Genomic DNA, 11,809 nt, shown 5'->3' with positions numbered 1-11,809 from the left:
GAAGTTAAATGGTTCTGTCTTTTTGTTCCTATTAACATTTTTCACTCCATTTTTATTGAGTAGCTAGTATATTTTTCATTCCTTTCCCTTCCTTCCTGTACTGGTAATCCTTGACTTGCAACCATTCATTTAACAACAATTCCAAGCTGAATGCCAAAAAAAGGGACTTATGACCAGTGCTCAAACTTATAACCGTTGCAGTGACGCTTGGAACGGGGTCAAACAAAGGCAATGGGGGGGAAGCTGAGTTCTCTTAACAACCAGAGCAAAAAAAAGTTGTAAAATCAGGCATGGCTCAGCAATCGCATCACTTAGTGATGGAAGTTCTGTTCCTTATTGTGGTCATATGTTAAGATCTACGCATATTTAGAAGTATTTGCTGCTATCAAGGGGTTGATTGAATTTTTATAGCCTGAATATGGATGCCCTAATAGCTACTGAATCCTTATTGTTATTTTCCTTTTTTGTTACTTTCTGAACTTATAGATCCTACCCAGGGGTGGGTTCTAAATTTTTTTACTACCGGTTCTGTGGGCGTGGCTTATTTTGTGGGTGTGGCTTGGAGGTCATGTGACTAGGTGGGCGTGGCTAACTGGTCAGAGTCATTTCTGGAAGGTCTTCGCACTTACGACCAGTCCTCACACTTATGACCCGACTCATTTGTTTGCTTTTAACACTGATCAGCTGTAGGACGGCCCTTTGAAGCCCCGCGGCAAGAGTTTTTTTTCCTCTAGTCATCAGCTGGGACTCAGGAGGCAGCAATAGATTGGGGGTGGGACCAAATAAAAGGTAAGAATAACGTGGGTGGGTGGGTGGAGGGGGTGGGAGGGCGGGGGGGAACCAGTTCGGTGACGTCATATCGTCACTGCTACCGGCTCGGCCAAACCGGACCGAACCGGGAGGAACCCACTACTGATCCTACCTATATTTTTTGGGTATCTGTATATATTCTTCCTTGATTATCTTTCCATGTCCCTCTTTAATTTTCAGATTTGCAATGACCTCAACTATAACTACATTGGGCTTCCACTGTTATTTTTTCTTCCTTCTTCTTTGGAATTGTTGCAATAGTGGCTTTGATGTCTTTTTAAAATGAATTTCTACCCTTCTTCAGCTGTTTCCTCTAGTAGATATTCTTGCCAGACAATCCTGCTTTTCTTTGGTCTTAAGTTTTTTGGAATCTAGGTTGTTATTTTTTATTTTATTTTATTTGAAAGCAATGATATGTGTTTGAGTAAATGCAGCCATTGAAAAAGATGCCAAAGTGGCTAGACACTGTCAGTAATGACATAAGCATAAGGTTACAAAAGTTCAAAGATGCGGTTCCTGACAGACAGTTCTATTGAAATGATGTCCATCAGGTCATGAAAAGTCAGACGTGACTGAGTGATTGAACAATAAAAAATTCAGCTTTAGTTCCCCTTAATATAAATGGTCAGTCAGTTCCCCTTAATGTTCTGCTACTTACATTTCCTCAGTCAAGCCTTCTCTATCCCTTGATTCCAGCTCAAGGGATAAGAAAACTCAAAAAAACTGCCTGTAAGATATGTAGGGAATTTTCTGGTAGGACTATGCTTAACAAGGTTTCCTTCCCAGTAGATGTTAGGTTAAAGTTCCTCTTCATGTCTCTTTGATAGATCTGTATTCTGGAAGGCACCACCACATTTTCTCCTTATCATTCAGGCAATAAAATGTACAATATTAATTTCGCAGGTAGTCCTCGACTTACGACCACAATTGAGTCCAAAATTTATGTTGTTAAGTGAGGCATTTGTTAAATGAGTTTTACCCCATTTTATGACTTTTCTTGCCACAGTTAGGCGAATCACTGCAGTTGGTAAGTTAGTAACCTGGTTGTTAAGTGAATCTGGCTTCCCCATAGACTTTGCTTGTCAGAAGGTCGCAAAAGGTGATCACATGACCTTGGGAAACAGCAACGGTCATAAATATGAAGCAGTTGCCAAGCATCTGAATTTTGATCACATGATCATGAGGATGCTGCAAAGATCATAACTGTGAAAAACACTCAGAAGTCACTCTTTTCAGTGTTGTTGTAACTTTGAAGGGGCATTAAATGAATTGTTGTATGTTGAGGGCTACCTGAATTTGTTCTTCTACTTATTTTAATTTCTTATAAAAATTCCAGGTTCATTCCCTGGACTTATCAGCTGACAATGGACACTTTTAACATCCAATGGAACTCTTCTTCCCTGTTCTGTGTTGAACAAATTATGTTCTTCAACTGCTGTATTCCAATTATGGAATTCATCCCACTAGGACTCTTTTATCTATGAAATCATATTTGCTTTCCTGTAAAAGTTCAAGCTGATCTCAATTGTTTCCTGTGCTCTGAGATGGTGTACAGTTATGAAGATTATGAACTTTTAAGCCAAAGCTTTTCCTGATTTTTTTAATTAGCAGTTTACTAGGCCAAAGTATACTGTGACATTCCCATTTCTTTCTATAGTACACACATCCTTATCTGAGATCTTTACTTTAGGATTTACATTTCCTACCTCCAGGAATCAATTTGAAACCCTTCTACTCAAACTCTTCATGCTTCAACCAGACATATTTTTACCAGTCCTTGTGAGCTGCAACCGATCGGATGTCAGTAGTTTATCATCTAGATAATTCAGACCATAGTTCTGGAAATTAAGTCTCTTTTAGCTACATTTTCTCAGCCAGTTATTTATGTGGAACATTCTTCTTTTCAGGCTTTTTCCATGGACTAAAAGGATGAATGAACTACTATTTGAATTCCCAGGGTCCTAAACTTCCTCGTTAGGTCTTTAAAGTTCATGCTGATATGGTTGCAATGGGGTTTGTTTTGGTGGTATCATTTGTTCCCACACATATCAACAGAAAGGAATTTGTATTACTGGGGATGTGAAAAGTTAAATCTATCATGAACTTTACTGCTGGTAAATAGCATACTTCATCAGTTGATAGGTCAGTTGGTACTGACCTTTCATTCTCTTCAGTTCTTTATAGTGAATGCCCAATTATCATGGTTCTTTATCTTCTTGCCTGGCATAGTCATATTCTTCTTCTTTTCTTCTCCCTCTCATCCATCACTCCCCCAAAAGGCTTAGATACTATTTTATACGCAAGAGCTCAAAAATTATTCATGGCAAAATATCTTATTCACCAGCCTTGTTTCTTTCACTATTTTTCTTATGATCAATAATTTCCATTTTTGATGTACAACGTCTTTTCTTGATCTTGTCAATCTTCATCCTCTACCTCAGGGGTGTCAAACATGGGGCCCGCATTACGGGTGTTACGTGCTGGCCACACCCACCCCTGGTTTAGCGAAGAGGAAAAAAGTTGCCATAGGTCACGTGATGATGTGTCATCGTGAATTTGACACCCCTGCTTTATCTCATAAAGTGTATATCCTTCTTTAAGAACTGATACAAACTGGCATTCAGGGCAACTATATGCCAGATTCATCTTGGCAGGAACACAAACACGACACAGCATTGCAGGCCACAACTGCAAGCTTCTGCCCATACATTTTTATTTTATTTCTTATGGCACCATCAGCAGAAACATCCTACCTCTTGCTTCCGGCTCAGGTCTCTCAACTTAGTTAAGCACAAAGCTTTTAGGATTTCTCTGCTGACAAAATTAGCTTCTTCTGCCTGCTTGAATTATTAAAAGGCTATCCTTTTCAAATGTAATAATTGAAATTGGACAGAAGACAAGGCAATCCCTCAGGTATACAATGCTGTGGACATTTATATAGTAGGCTTTCAGTCTAGGATGCTGTATGATTCCAGATTTTGCTTATGTAACCCTGGTTGGTATGGAAAACATTCACAAAATGACTTTGAAATGAACAGTTATAAGTGTGTGGTTTGGGGATTTCTGGAAGAAACTGTGAACATATACTCACTTTGTAGAATGTAGACTTCTTCTAGGGGTCAAAGTGTATATCTCCTATTCTCTCTTTCTAGACAGAGTCACACAAGGTGGGATTATAAGTGCAGAAGAAATTAATATCTCAATCAATCAATCAATCAATCAATCAATCAATCAGAATAGAACTGGAAGGGACTTTGGAGGACTTCTAGTCCAAGCCCCTGCTCAAACAGGAGACCCTATACAATTTGTCCAGTATCTTCTTAAAAACCTCCAATGATGGAGCACTCACAATGTCTACTAAAGGCAAGCTGTTCCATTGGTTAATTGTTTTCACTGTTAGGAAGTTTCTCCTTAATTCTAGGTTGCTTCTCTCTTTGATTAGTTTCCAACCATTGTTTCTTGTCCTGCCCTCGTCTTCTTTGTGGCAGTCCCTCAAATACTGGAATACTGTATCAAGTCACCCCTAGTCCTTCATTTCTCTAGACTAGCCATAACAAGTTCCTGCAACCGTTCTTCATATATTTTAGTCTCCAGGCCTTTAATCATCTCAAATGCTCTTTCTCTGCACTTTTGCCAGAGTCTCTCAACATCTTTTTTGTAATGTGTCTCTCCAGGTAGATGGTCTGTCTAATTTCTAAAGGGTGGATAGAATCTGTATTAAGTTGTGATATTGGATTGGAAGAGCATTCTTTCTTTTCCCTACATAGCAGGGATAGGTCCCGTGATATTCTTCCTAAAGGAAATAAGTACTTAATTGATCAGTCCGGATGGATGAGAATTTGGTTTAGTTTATTTTTTTGAAGAGCAGTTACCAGAATGTTTGCACATAGATCAGAATGAATTTAATTAGGCAATGAATATGATAGAAAGTGAAACTGAATGATTTCCTAGTTCTGTACAACCCACTTAAAAACAGATGGCTGTTTGACTAGCAGCAACCCTGAAGCAGTTTCATGAGGTTTTTTTTCCTATATGAAAGCTTTGTCACAGGAAGCAGCTGTTAGTCCAATACTAAGGGAAACCTGAGGGCAGATAGTCTTGTTGCAGTTCCAATCACAGCTAAGACCGGTGAGTGGGACGCTATCAAGTTACTTGCTATTAACAGACTGAATGAACCTCCTGATGGAGATGGGGCCATTTCTGCCTGAGAACTGAGCTACCAATTCCCTAAGGAAACATGTCCATGATTATGCACGAGAGAGAAAGTGTAATTAATGCCGTAGGCGATTGCCCTTTCTAATGAAAAGAAAACTGGTCAGATAAATTTCCCACATGTGATGTCCAATTTTGGATGTTGTATTTGGGGAAATATAACATGGAGGTTGGCCAGTCTGGAATGGAACTAAATATTGACATGCCTTCTCTTCAAAAGCACTGCCATCTGTGGCATCCAGCAATGCTCTTCCTGATCCTATTGGCCTACTTGATTTAATAGCTTGCTTTTGCTCTAAGAAATGGCATTCAAAGCCATCGACATTGAATGAGATTTTTTAAAAAAAGCACAGTTAAAAACAAATTTTAAAGTAACTCATTAATGAAATAAGCAACTTCAGCCAGCAAAACAGCCCAGGATTGCCTGAATAAAAAAAATATTTTATCTGCCCATCAGGAAGAAAAACAGACCTCTCTAGGCAGCTGGTTAGCTTTCCAACCCTCTCTGACTCTGGGCCTATATTAGCTTTGTCATTTTCCTCTTTTGTTTGGAAAAATAGAACTGCATTCTTTCGTTCCTGCCCAGAACCTAAACAAGCTTTCTGTAAGCTTTATTCCAGCTCTGCATAGACATTAATTCTGTCAGCAGAATTATTAGTGAGGAAAAGAGATTTTCAGAAATTCATACTTGCCCTTCTGCTCTTCTGGACAGCTAGTATGGAAAAATTCCAGTTGGCCCGTTTGTGAGCCAAAATCAATCCGCCATCTCTACAGAGATTTATTAGTTGTTACTTTGGTTTTCATTTTTAATGCCGATGATTTAAACCCTGGTGTAAACAATCCCCCAACATGTACAATTCTAGAACTAACTATTCTTTACTGTTAAGCCCCATTTCAGGAAAACTTAAAACCTGCTTGCATAGGGTCATGAAGGAGAAGCTGTTGGCTGGAGGTAGTTGATGGAGAAACAGAGAAGGCACCCCACCTCTCTCCTCCAAACCCTTGATTGTTTTAGTTTATTTTAATTTTTATAACTTTAGTCTGTTTATATATTTACAATTGTCTGATGTTTGCATGTTTGATCTTGCTGTAAACCTGCTCAGAGTCACCTTGAACTGCAAGTTGGGCAGCATATAAATTTGATGATGATAATAATAATAAAATTTCTTTCTTTTCTCCGCATAGTTTTTCAACAGCTTCAGGAAAAATGTCATTTCCTGGCTTATTTGAAAAATGTCTCCAACTGAGCTTTTTCAGCTGCTCAAGCTAACAACTAAATGGATAGATAAACAAATACATTAAAAAGTAGGTGATTTCCAGAGAGGTTCTCTAGATGACCTAAAATGGGCACTGTGTCTTTATCCTGTCTCTTTCTCCTAAATGCCAGAGAGGAATGAATTTAGAAAGAAAAGCATAGAAGAAATGATAGGAAAGCAAGATACTGTTGCACTTGGAAGATTTAATATTATTCTCCCAAAATCATAAAATTACACAAATGAGGTGAGGCATCTGCATAATAAAAACTCGGTGTGGAAACAACTGCTTAATCAATATTTGAAATTCTAATACTTTCTTAAATCATAATTGGGTCCAATCCAATGGAGGTTGTGGTCTTTCTGTTCCCATTGGATTGGACCCAATTATGATAACTGAGGGTCTGATATGAGTTGAAATCCAAACATATGGAGAGTACCAAATTGTTTATATGATATGAAGTCTATTTCTAAACATAGAAATGCACCTCACCTATATTGTAATGATTCCTGAATGATATGGCTTGGCTTAAATTCAAAATCTCCCTCAAATAGCACTTTATCAAATTTCTTCCCAACATATATCTTACCAACTTCAGTTGTGTCATATAAGGAAGGAAGTTTTCCTATACATTGAGTACAGATTTGTAACTCCCTCCAGAAAATGTGCTTTATTTATGCATTTTAAAAAAAAATTATAGCTTGCCCAACTCCTTCGTGACTTTGGATAGGGTACAATATGAAACAACAATATGTGAATATTTCCTTAGTCATTCTTCCTATCTTTGTTTCTGCTTTTGTCATTCTGCTTTCTATTGTTATTTATTTCTACTGTACTGCCAGCTTCTTAGTCTCCAGTATAGCTTTCAATTTCACAGTTATTTTTGGAGTCAAATTTTCACATGCAAGGCAGGCCATGAAACCTTGATACTAAATTTCAATAAAAGCCCTGAAAATTTCTCATTAAGATGGAGCCTCTGCACAGTTTTGAGTGCTCTGCTGTGCACCAAGGGCCTTGGATATGAAGATTCTTGAAAAGACGCTCCTAGCAGTTGAAGGGACAGCATCTTGTATGGCTTTTTCGTGCTTCTGATTAATTTACTTGTTACAATTAAACAATAATGTTAAAATTCTCCTTACCCATTAGTGTATTCATTGTCTCTGGACCCTCCAAACAACCATTTTCTGGCATCTAGCTCCTACCTGCCACTTGGCAAAACAGGACCCTCACAAGTTTCTTGGGCTACAAAGGGAATGGAGGGAGGGATATATTTCAGACTTGCAAGACTGATGCCCAGGTGTGATAGATCAGATAGGAAACATGGCCAGATGAACTAATTCTACTTTATTGTAAGGTTACATTAACAGAATCCTGCAAGTTTGAAAGTATGTCTCCCTCCAGCCCCATTTCCCTTTACAGTTCAAGAGACTAGAGAAAGTCACTTCTGACTCTCTTGCCACATCCAAATTCCCGTTGTGGGATAAGTTCCTTTTATCCGACCATTCCCTTGGCTGGTCTCTTTGTCTTTTCTCTCAAGTCTGTTCCCACATACCATTATATCATGCTCATCTCTCTAGCCAAAATGTCACGGCCATAGAGCTTCCATTCACATCAAGGAAGCAATTATTTATTCCTATCTGTGGAAATAGGAATTGACAGCAATTAAGATGCTATTTAAGGAGCATTTTCAAAACTATAATGATAACGGCTGTCACCCTCAACAGCAAGCAGAGAAGAATATTTTAATTCATGGTGATGAAGCTTCTACATTATTCTGTCTTCCCAGGTCTCTATGTTGTTTGTTACTGTACAATCTACAAGTTTCATTTTCATTTCATTTTATTAGATTTATATACCGCCCTACTCCTGAAGGACTCAGGGAGGTGAACAGCCAGAAAGATAAAACACACAAACTACAAAATTTAAAAGACAATATAAAAACCCATTAAATAATTTGGCCCAAAACAATTTAAAACATCCCTAATGTTTTAAAACCAATTTTAAAAATTACAATTAAAAGGGAAGTTAGGCCAGGCCAGCCTGTTGAAATAAATAGGTCTTGAGGGCATGGCGGAAGGTGCGTAAATCCAGGATCCTCTGTATTTCTTGGGGGAGCTCATTCCAGATAGCAGGTGCCCCCACAGAGAAGGCTCTTCCCCTGGGGGCCGCCAGTTGACACTGTTTGCCGACAGCACCCTGAGTAGCCCCTCTCTATGTGACCGTACTGGCCGGTGAGAGGCTACTGGTTGCAGAAGGCGGTCCTGTAAGTACCCTGGTCCTAAGCCATGGAGCGTTCTAAAGGTGGTAACCAAAACCTTGAAGCGCACCCGGAAGACCACCGGGACCCAGTGCAGCTCGTGCAGGAGAGGTGTCACATGGGAACGCCACGTCGCTCCCATAACCACCCACGCGGCCACACTTTGAACCAGCTGAAGCCTCCGGGTGATCCTCAAGGGGAGCCCCATGTAGAGACCATTACAGTAGTCCAGGCGGGAAGTGACGAGGGCATGAGTTGACATTGTAGTAGTGTTTTATCTAAAAACACTACTGCAGTGTTATAAAATCATATTCTGAAATATAAAGGCAGAAAATAATATTACCAATAAAGGAGAATATTTGCAGCTCAGGGTTGCAATGAGGCGTCCTTGGTGCTGTCTGAGCTTGTTTGTTTTCTTGCAGATGTTCCATTACCCAAACTAGGGAACATCATCAGTGCACAAGCAAGCTCAGACAGCACCAGGGATCCCTCAGAAAATAATATTGTGGTGCAGATTTCCAATAGTTTCTGGGTTGTCTATTAAAAAAAAAATGAATGAACACTGGATATCAATTCTAGATTCTAATATTTGTATAAAGTGACACAAATAATCAGCCAGTCCTGTGATTTTATTGTGCCAGACCATTGGCTAATTTGCTATTATGATTAAATAGATTCTAAGGTTTAAATTTGAAGGACAAAAGGTAATGGCTTAAAGAAAACTGCAAGAACAAAAACGAGCATGTCAAAGTGTTAATGAGAGAATATTAAAATACTTTGATCTTTGCTTACTTGCAGATTAACAAAGTCTAAGTAGATAATTAAAATTAAAAAAAAAATTCTGGCAACATGGATGTCCTTTCGTCCATATGGCTTCATTCCCAAGTGCCATCTCGCAATTATATCTGCAAGATAATAATTCAAACATCTGTTCACAAAACATATCTCAAAATATTTAAAAAAAATTTTCCTTCCTTTCACATAAGCTTAGGGATTTGCTTGAGTATAGGAGCAGAAAAAGCAATTTCACATTTTAACTGTGTGGCAGATGAGAATATAAATTAAAATCCAGAGTAGATGCTGGTCATAGGCCCTGGGAATATCCACATGGGAAAACAAACTTCTATCAAAGACTTTTTATGCGCATTATTACTCTCCAAAATGCTTTTCCAAATAACTTTTTGAAATTGCAGACCGCAATTAATTGGAAGAGCAGTCGTATCTTCTGTTTGGAAGTTTTTCTTCACTGGGTTAGCAACAGACCCTGGCTGACAGAGCTAAAGATACCCCTGGGAAGTGTTTGCTGCCCTTCTTCTATATCTGTCTATCTTTTGAAAATCCTTCCCACAGTGATTATTTTGCATGTATTTTGATGTTATTTTTAATTAAGCACTTTAAAAAAAAACAGAGGAATGGGAAATAAGAGCAGATTCTTGTAAAAAAAGGGAGGAGGTTGGAGAAGGAGAAATAGATGGGGGAGGAGGAAGAGGAGGAAGTAGGAGACAAGAAGAAACACAAAACAAATAAACAAGTTTGCACCATCACGAAATTACATTAACATTTTCAAAATTTCATTAATTGGCTTAGATAGCTATATGAACTACAGTGCTGTATAAGCTACCAATTATTCTAATGGAGAACCAAGTAATATATGAATATCAACAGCCATAAGTCAACCAGTATACATCATAAAATAAGATTAAGCATTACAATCATTTCTATTTGAACAATTAAAGACTTTAAGTTGAGAGAAAGCCCAAATATGAGAGTCCAAAAATGGTTTCCAAATTGAATTAAATTTTGTGTCAGGTTTACTTTTGAAATACAAAGTTATTTTAGACATTGAAGCAGTGGTGGGTTGCCCCTGGTTCGCCCCAGTTCTATAGAACCGGTAGTAAAACCGGCGGGAGGCTCTGCCCACCAACCCCGATGTCATCAGAATGCTTCTGTGCGAGCGAAATGTGCGCGCGGCCCCATTGCAAACCGGTAGTAAAGGTAAGTAGAACCTACCCCTGCATTGAAGGATATTCCCACAGGTTAATTATCCATTCTTCCTCAGAAGGAACTATAGTATGTATATTTTCCTATAGGAATCATAAAGTATCCTTACAGGAGTTACCAATACTGCGCTAATTCACTATACTCTGTGGGAATGTAATGCTTAGTAATATTTAATTCGAAAGTAGGAGGTTGGAAAGGAAATTCAACTTCTAAATTTTTTTTTCTTCTATGATAAATCATTTTTCAATATAAAGGGGATTCCTGAAGGGACCTAAATCATATTGACGCTTCAAATCCTGGAGAATTAGAATCTATTAGATCTTCAAGTCTGGTTGTTTTGTCCTATATTGTATTTCCCTTGGTATCTTTTTAAGTTCAGGTTTCCTAATTTTGGAAAAAGCGAATTCTGAAGGATAGCAGAGAGGATGAATTCAGTCTTAGATTTGTGGTTTCTACTCCTGGACATTGTTATGACCCCTTATGAGCAGTCCCAAGCAGTGTTGTCTATAATAATTAATACCATGTTTTCTTAAAAATCAGTAATAATCAACACACAGTAATTTGCGTACAAAATAAATTTAAATCTTTAGAGATGGGCTTTCATTTATCAAGGAGAGGTGAAATGTACTGAATTTTAAGTATACACTAGCTTCCATCTCCTGACCTAAACAGCTGGAACATTTCTCACAGGCCAGCTATCAATATAAACAGAAGTCTGTGATTATTTGATGGGCCTTGAAGAAACTGATAGAGGTCAGAGAAAACTAAAAGAAAGGTTATTAGGATGTTACATTCTCTGAGTCAATGCTATTGTGAGAAGTTGTTGCTGAGTTGTGATTGAAAACCCAGTGCTGCAGTTTGTATGATTAAAAATGAAAAAGAAAGAATACAGACGGATGCTCCAATACTGAGGATTGAACACTTAGATGAAGGCCTATTGAATTCGATAAAATTTACTTCAGAGGACAAATTCATTCAATTGTATGTCAGATAAGAAAAAAGAAAAAGAAAGAAAGATTTCTCTTTGTAGAAAGGCCTGCTGGGATTAATGAGTATAGTAATAACTATTCTTCCTTTGGCAATATAAAAACTGTGAGTTATTCAGATCTTTTATCACTAAGGTCCAGCTTTGCAGCTGAACAAGTTGGGAGAAACTGCTTCAGGCATGAATAGAGACACAGAATGAAGAAAAGAAATATTGCCCTGTTATGCAAAGGATGACATTTGGACACTAACTCAAATGCCTTGAGCTGACAATTATCAATAATTAGTACC

This window comes from Pituophis catenifer, unplaced genomic scaffold (assembly GCF_029215685.1).
Source record: "Pituophis catenifer annectens isolate HBS135680 unplaced genomic scaffold, rPitCat1.0.hap2 SCAF_6, whole genome shotgun sequence".
Taxonomy (NCBI): domain Eukaryota; kingdom Metazoa; phylum Chordata; class Lepidosauria; order Squamata; family Colubridae; genus Pituophis; species Pituophis catenifer.
Note: the sequence above shows the minus strand (reverse complement) of the source record.